Here is an 8,709-nt window from a genome sequence, read left to right on the forward strand (position 1 = left end):
ATTTTATTATGAAATACATATTTTAAGAAAGATAATTCTGTTGGTCATGGTGACCCCCAGGTGTTATACCTACTGCTGGTCTTAATGTGGTGCCAATTGCATTCTTGTTTTTAGGTGTTTTCTTACAAATGTTTTCAAGTTTATATAAAAGCAGAGAGAATAGTATAATGGACTACAATATAGGCAGCCATTACTCAGATTGTCAGAATTTCTCTACCTTTGCTTTATCCGAGTACATTTCTTCCTCTGTGGTAGTGTTTTTAAATCAAATCCCAGGCAGCATTTTATTTTGTCCCTACTAATTCAATGTGTACCTCTAAAACTATGGTTTTTTTATTATTATTATTATAGCAGCAATGTCATTAGCAATATGTAGGAAATTATAAACAAGCATTTATTTGAACCCTCTAATACCTGTCCATAATCAGATTTCCCTGATTGTCTGAAATATGCCTTTTTCTAGTTAGCTGGTTCTAATCAGGATTCAAACAAGATCCACACATCACATTTGATTATTATGCCTTTTTCTATCTAGTAGTCCCATTTCCTTCCCTGTTTTCTTGTTTGTTTCTTTTCTTTATGCCATCGATGTTTTACAGAAACTTGGTCACTTGTTCTGTAGAATATGTTCAAATCTAATTTTGTCTTTTTGGTTTCTTGTGTTATTACCTTGTTCCTCTATCCCCTTTATTTTCTGGAAATGAAAATTAGCGTAGAAGTTTAATTGGATTCTGGTTCAGAATGCTTAAGTGCTTTATTGTGCCATATTAGGAAACACAGTGTTGACTGGTCCTAATTTTAGTCATGCAGAAATCAGTCTCTAGGTTCAGGGGTTGATCAGTAGATTCAGAGATCTCTCTGATTATAAATTTCTTACTTAACATTTGAATTGCTAATATTCTGTTCACTGATCCTTGTGACCCAAATTATTTATTTCACTAGGGATTACCAATGGTAATTTTTCTGTTTTTCTTTTTGCATTAGGTGGAATTTTTCTGTGGAAAAGCACAATGTCCTATTGATAATTCTTAAGTGTTTGAAAGCTTTCTTGCTTTCAGGCACAGCAGGATATTCCTTGCTCATCTTGTATTTCTTGCCCAGTACCTGAAATTAGACATTCCTCCAAGGATCCCTTGGATCCTTAAAGATTAGAGTATTTTTTCAACTGCACCTACCATTGTGTAATATATGATTGAGAAGGGGATAAATTTAACCAGTTTTCTTTAGATGTATACTAGGGTTATTTTTAGCTATTTTCTGTTTCACATCATTTTATGTATATTAAGATATGTTTGTAAGATAAATACCTGGAGGTTAGACTGATGAGTTAAGGATAAATGTATTAATATTTGTAATTTGTATCATTATTGCCAGATTACACTCCATAGAGATTGTAAATATTTTGCATCAATGAATGAGAGTACCAGTTTCCTTATCTTTGCCACTAGAGTTGTCAAACTCTTAGATTTTTATCAATCAGATTTGTAAGAAATAGTTTCTTTATGTCCTTTTAATTTGCATTTGACTACCTTTTCACAAATATAAGGTACTTGTGTTTCTTTCTTTTGAGATGGAGTCTCGCTCTATTGCCAGGCTGGAGTGCAGTGGTGCGATCCTGGCTCACTGTAACTTCCATTTTCCAGTATCAGGCAGTTCTCCTGCCTCAGCCTCCCGAGTAGCTGGGAGGCACACACCACCATGCCTGGCTTAATTTTTTTTTTTTTTTTGAGACGGAGTTTCACTCTTGTTACCCAGGCTGGAGTGCAATGGCACAATCTCGGCTCACCGCAACCTCCGCCTCCTGGGTTCAGGCAATTCTCCTGCCTCAACCTCCCGAGTAGCTGGGATTACAGGCACGCGCCACCATACCCAGCTAATGTTTTGTATTTTTAGTAGAGACGGGTTTTCACCATATTGACCAGGATGGTCTTGATCTCTTGACCTCGTGATCCACCCACCTCAGCCTCCCAAAGTGCTGGGATTACAGGCTTGAGCCACCACGCCCAGCTATTTTTTTTTTTTTTTTTGTATTTTCAGTAGAGACAGGGTTTCACCATGTTAGCCAGGATGGTCTTGATCTGTTGACCTCGTGATAATTAAGGAAGTTAGCCCTTCATCTTTCATGAACTGCAGATATTTTACCTAGGTTGCTATTTGTCTTTTGTCCTTGGTATAGTGGAGTTTTTTTTTTTGTTTGTTTGTTTTGTTTTGTTTTTTTGCCATGCAGAAGTTTGTTTGTATGTTGGTGTGTGCACACATATGTATCGATCAGTCATTTCTTTTATGACTTTTAATATTTGATAGTCCCATTTTCTCTTTTCACTGTTTTCCAGGCCATTCTTATGTATAAGCTTTAGAAATACCTTGTTTAGATCCAGTGAGTGGGAGAGGACAGATTGTTATTTTTATTGAGATCTTATTAGATTTTTTTTTTTTTTTTTTTTTTTTTTTGAGACGGAGTTTCGCTCTTGTTACCCAGGCTGGAGTGCAATGGCACAATCTCGGCTCACCGCAACCTCCGCCTCCTGGGTTCAGGCAATTCTCCTGCCTCAGCCTCCTGAGTAGCTGGGATTACAGACATGAGCCACCATGCCCAGCTAATTTTTTGTATTTTTAGTAGAGACGGGGTTTCACCTTGTTGACCAGGATGGTCTCGATCTCTCGACCTCGTGATCCACCCACCTCGGCCTCCCAAAGTGCTGGGATTACAGGCTTGAGCCACCGCGCCCAGCGAGATCTTATTAGATTTTTAAATTAAGTTTGGACAAATTGGCATCTTCAAGTTGTTGTCTTTCTGTCATAGAATATACTATGTCTTTCTGTTTGTTCAAAATTACTTTTGTTTTCTTCAAGAGATCCTAAAGCTTTCCTCACATAAATTTTCACGTTTATTTTCTTTCTTTCTTTTTTGAGACAGAGTTTCGCTCTTGTGTTGCCCAGGCTGGAGTACAATCGAGCGATCTCAGCTCTCAGCAACCTCTGCCTCCCAAGTTCAAGCAATTCTTCTGTGTCAGCCTCTCAAGCAGCTGGAATTACAGGCATGCGCCACCATACCTGGCTAATTTTGTGTTTTTAGTAGAGACAGGGTTTCACCATGTTGGTCAGGCTGGTCTTGAACTCCTGGCCTCAGGTAATTCACCCACCTTGGCCTCCCAAAGTGCTGGGATTATAGGCTTGAGCCACCACACCCAGGCCATTTCTTGTTATTCCAGGATATTTTCTCCTTTTTGTTGCTATCAAATGGGTTTGTAGATTCTGATTGGTTATTGCTTATGTACATGCAAGCATTTGTTTTCTGTATACTTTTTCTCTTTCTGTGTTATTGAATTCCATTATTGGTGTTTTTTTCAAATGATTTTCTTTTTTTTTTTTTTTTTTTTTTTTGAGACGGAGTTTATCGCTCTTGTTGCCCAGGCTGGAGTGCAATGGCGCGATCTCGGCTCACCGCAACCTCCGCCTCCCGGGCTCAGACAATTCTCCTGCCTCAGCCTCCTAAGTAGCTGGGATTACAGGCACGCGCCACCACGCCCAGCTAGTTTTTTGTATTTTTAGTAGAGACGAGGTTTCACCATGCTGACCAGGATGGTCTCGATCTCTCGACCTCATGATCCACCCGCCTCGGCCTCCCAAAGCGCTGGCATTACAGGCTTGAGCCACCGCGCCCGGCCCTTCAAATGATTTTCTTGGGGCTCCTAGGTTATAATCATCAGCTGCAACTAGTGATAAGTTTACCTCTTCCTTTGGATTTTTGTTTGTTTGTTTTTTGTTTTGTTATTGTACTTGGGGCTCTGGGGTTGCATTTTTATTCTCTATTTTTTTAATCAGATTATATAGACTAATTAGGATAGGATTAAATAGTAGTAATTAATGTGCATCCTTTTTTTTTTTTCTTGCTTTAGAAGCATTAAGTACTGTATGTTTGTATGTATTTGTTATATTAAGGAGTAGCTGTTGATTCTTGTTTTATTAAGTATGTTTATCAAGAGTATGTGTTAAATTTTGTCAGATGTCTTTTCAGCATCTATGGAGCTGATGATGTGATATTTCTCTTCTTTTTAACAAACATTGAACCAAACCAGCACTCCTCGATTCTTTTAATTGACGCTGGATTCTGTTTGCTAATACTTTACTTTATAAATTAAAATGCAAAAGTCAGATTAATCTGCTGTCTTCCTTTTTTATACAGTCTTTTTCAAGTTTTGGTATTATTTCCTAAAACATTAGAAGTTTTCCATTCCTTTTTTATACAGTCTTTTTCAAGTTTTGGTATTATTTCCTAAAACATTAGAAGTTTTCCATTTTCTTTTTTCTTTTTTTTTTTTTTTTGAGGCGGAATTTCACTCTTGTTACCCAGGCTGGAGTGCAATGGCGCGATCTCGGCTCACCGCAACCTCCGCCTCCTGGGTTCAGGCAATTCTCCTGCCTCAGCCTCCTGAGTAGCCGGGATTACAGGCACACGCCACCATGCCCAGCTAATTTTTTGTATTTTTAGTAGAAACGGGGTTTCACCATGTTGACCAGGATGGTCTCGATCTCTTGACCTCGTGATCCACCCGCCTCGGCCTCCCAAAGTGCTGGGATTACAGGCTTGAGCCACCACGCCCGGCAGAAGTTTTCCATTTTCTAAAATGTATAACAGGTTTTTTGTTTTGGTTTGTTTTGGTTTTGGTTTTTGGGTTTTGAGGCAGAGTTTCACTCTTGTTGCCCAGGCTGGAGTGCAATGATGCAGTCTTGGCTGACTGCAACCTCTGCCTCCCAGGTTCAAGCAATTCTTCTGCCTCAGCCTCCCAAGTAGCTGGGATTACAGGCATGTGCCACCATACCAGGCTAATTTTTGTATTTTTAGTATTGTCAGGGTTTCACCATGTTGGTCAGGCTGGTCTGGAACTCCTGACCTTGTGATCTGCCTACCTTGGCCTCCCAAAGTGCTGGGATTACAGGCATGAGCCACCTCACCCTGCCAAATGTATAACAGTTTTAAAATAGTATTGATATTATCAGTTCTTTTATGATTTTGTAGAATTCCCCTGTGAAACCTTGTGACCTAGTATGTTTTTTTGTTGTTGTTGGTTTGGTTTGCTGGGTAGCTATTTTAAAACTTCTTTCACTTATTTTGTGAAAATCAGTCTAACAATTTATCATATATTTAAAAATAACTAAAAGTATAATTGGATTGTTTATAACACAAAGAAAGAATAAATACTTGAGGTAATGGATACCCCATTTGCCCTGATATTATGCATTGTATGACTGCATCAAAAGCTTATATAACCCATAGATATATATACCTACTGTGTACCCATAAAAATGTTTTAAACTAAAAAAACCAGTCTGTTCAGGCTGTCTGGGTTCACTTTTGGTAGCTCACATTTTACTGGAGATTTATTTATTTTATTCATATTTAATTTAATTATATAGAGTTCTACAAAGTAGTTTCTATTGTTGTTATGATTATTTTTTTGAGACAGGGTGTTGCTTTGTGATCCAGGCTGGAGTGCAGTGGCTCCATCTTGGCTCCGTGTAACCTCCACCCCCCAGGCTCAAGCAATCTTCCCACTACAGCCTTCTGAGCAGCTGGGACTATAGACACATGTCACCACACCCAACTAATTTTTGTAGAGACAGGATTTCACTATGTTGCTCAGGTTGGCTCTTAACTCCTGGGCTCAAGAGATCTACCTTCCTTCGCCTCCCAAAGTGCTGGGATTATAGGCGTGTAACAGTGTGCCCAGCCAGTTTCTATTATTTTGTGAAATTCTCTGTTTTTCTGTGGTTTTCCCAGTGTCTTATTTTGCACATATGTATTTTTTGTTCTTTTTACTTTTCTTTCCTTGTAGTAAAATTGGGTGGTATTTATTTTTTCCATGTTTTTCAAGCTTTCAGTAATAAGCATCTATTACTTTTTATCAAAAACTCTAAAAAAAGACATTATGGAATTATAAATATTTATTTTAGAAAACAAAATGTGTTTATTGAATGCTTTCTGATTGCTTTCTTTTAGCAAACAAAATATAGTTAATGAATGCTATCTGATTGTTTAAATACTTTTCTTCTTAGCCATTTTTTTCTGTGCCCTGACTTCTTTTTTGCTAACATATTCTTCCCAATTAATGAATTACTGAAACCTGTAATAGAGAATTGTTTCCATTATTCTAGCTCAGTTGTATATTTAATACTTCAACTTAAATACTTGAATCAATTAAATAAAATCTTGATGAACTCTTTCTAGAAAAACAAGGTACCCAAATTTCTTGAAATAATTTTTTTTTTTTTTTTTTGGTGCAGTGGAGTTTCGCTCCTGTTGCCCAGGCTGGAGTGCAGTGGCTTGATTTGGGCTCACTGCAACCTCCGCCTCCTGGGTTCAAGCGATTCTCCTTCCTCAGCCTCCCCAGTAGTTGGGATTACAGATTTGCGCCACCACACCAAGCTAATTTTTCATATTTTTAGTAGAGACAAGGTTTCACCATGTTGATCAGGCTGGTCTCAAACTCCTGACAGCAGGTGATCTGCCTGCCTCAGCCTCCCAAAGTGCCAGGATTATAGGCATGAACCATCGTTCCTAGGCTGAAAAGTTTTTTTTTTTTAATTATCAATATTAAACTTACTAGAAAACTCTCTAGAATTGTGTTGAAGATCATTTGAAAATATATCTGCCAACTTCCCCTTCCTACCTGAAGTGTGTTTACAGGCAGAGCAAGTTACAACAGTCTTACTATGCTTTGAGGATAGAAGCAGCTTCCTAGGGATTCTGGAGGCTCAGTTCTCTGTCTGTGATCAGGACACAATACTGATGTTGAGGAAAGTAAGGCCTTTCTGACGATGGAAATTATTATTAATGGTATTTTTCAGTCTTTTTTAGCTAGATTAGTAACATGTATTTTCATTTTATTGGTGGAAATATTTAAAACAGTTATTTTTCAGGTGATCACTGTTTTAGTTGTTTACAAAGCTTCTAATATGTAGTATTTTTATTATATTATTTTCTAGAAACTAGAAATATGTATTATGTTATTTTCTAGAAACTTCACAAATTTCATTTGTATTTCCCCTGTGCTTGAAGTATTGTTTGAAAGACTACAAATTTTCAGATTGAAGATCTTTTTGTTTTCTGGATTTGTTATGAATTTCTAGTTTCATTGTGTTGCAAAAAAATGTGGTTTGTATTTTTCCTTTTAGAGTTTGTTGAGGTATTTTTTGTAGCCCAATATATGGTCAATTTTTGTGATAGTTCAATGGCTATTTGAAAATAAAGTATATTCATGTTTTAGGATAGAGTGAAATTAATAGCCATCAGAGCTACCAGTTTGATGTTGCTTATGTCATTTATTTTCTTACTTATTTTTGTTTTTTGTTCTCTCAGACTAGGAAAAATGAACTTAAATTTCCTATTATGAATATCTTTCTATTTCTCCTTTTATCTCCTATAATTTCCATTTTCTGAATGTTGGTACTGTATTATTAGAAGCATATGTGTTCATATCTGTTTTCTTTGTTGTGCATTATAACCTTTATATGATGAGTGACTTTCTTTTTCATACTTTTTTAGCCAAAATTCTACATTATCTAATAAAAGGATTGCACTCCTGGCTTTTGTGAACTTTATCCTATCCTTTTTTTTTCTTTTTTGAGGTATATCTTGATGACAGCATAGAATGCTTTGCTTTGTGGGTCAGTTTAGAGCTTTTTTTCTGTTTAGTGGATGAATTAAGCCAGATATAGATAGGAAAGACATATCTTCCTAGCTATCAAAATACAACCATTGATCGTGGTTTTGTAAAATTATTTTATGCCGTTTTTTAATGTTCGTATATATTTTGAAACTTTGAGTGGTGTATTTTCTGTGCTTTTTAAATGGTAGTCCTAATATTAGGAAGAGTTTCCCCCGGTGGTTATCTTTATACTTTTACCTTCATATGATACCTATCTTCCTCTGTTTTAAAGCCATCTTTTTTTTCCTTTAATTGAGTAACAATTATATTAGCTTTATTCTCTTCCCTTCTTTCTGCTAGTTGTAGCCAATATGCGATTATTTTATTGCCCTTTATAATTTTATTCTTTCATGTTGCTTAAATTTTTACTGACTGGCTTTTAACTTTGACTCCTATCTATTGCACGAGGTGCAGTCATTGAGCTTATTCTACTTTTTATATTTTCTGCTCTTAACATTCATTTTGATATATTCATTTATTTTAATTCCTATGTTCTTCAGCCATGCAGCAGTTTCATTCCATTTGTTTTCAATCTTAAATCTGCAATTAAATGTATTGTTGCTCACTGCCAGTTCTTTCCTGAAATTTTTCTGGTCATTTGTTGGTTTCAGTTTGTCCTCAAGTTTTTTCTTCAAGAAATGCTCATATGAATAAGAGCTGAGCTTTATTCCTGTAGCCTTATTCCTGAAGGACTGTTTGGCTAGATGTGGAATTTTTCACTCACACTTTTTCCTTGAGTACCTTGTAGTTATTTTTCCACTGTCTTCTGGCATTGAATGTTAAGTAGAGAAGTATGATGCCAGCTTGATTTTATTTTTCTTAGAAGGGCTGTGCTTTTTTTGTGTGTGATTGCTGAAAGTATTTCTTCCAAATACCACATAATTTAGAAATTATTTTATTAAGTGACATCTGGTAATATTAATAGTGTTTTCCTAGTTGACCATTTTGGGTCAGTTTTATATCTATCATTTTATTCACGTTTTATAATTTTCTATCCTAC

At 36.4% G+C, this 8,709-nt stretch overlaps 1 protein-coding gene across 5 annotated transcripts in view; it reads left to right on the forward strand.

The window, feature by feature from the left end:
• AGO3 (argonaute RISC catalytic component 3) overlaps window positions 1-8,709 on the forward strand; it is a 132,586-nt gene that overhangs the window by 45,401 nt on the left and 78,476 nt on the right. The gene's annotated exons all lie outside the window — the stretch shown is intronic.

The sequence above is a fragment of the Saimiri boliviensis genome, chromosome 11 (genome assembly GCF_048565385.1).
Source record: "Saimiri boliviensis isolate mSaiBol1 chromosome 11, mSaiBol1.pri, whole genome shotgun sequence".
Classification (NCBI taxonomy): Eukaryota; Metazoa; Chordata; class Mammalia; order Primates; family Cebidae; genus Saimiri; species Saimiri boliviensis.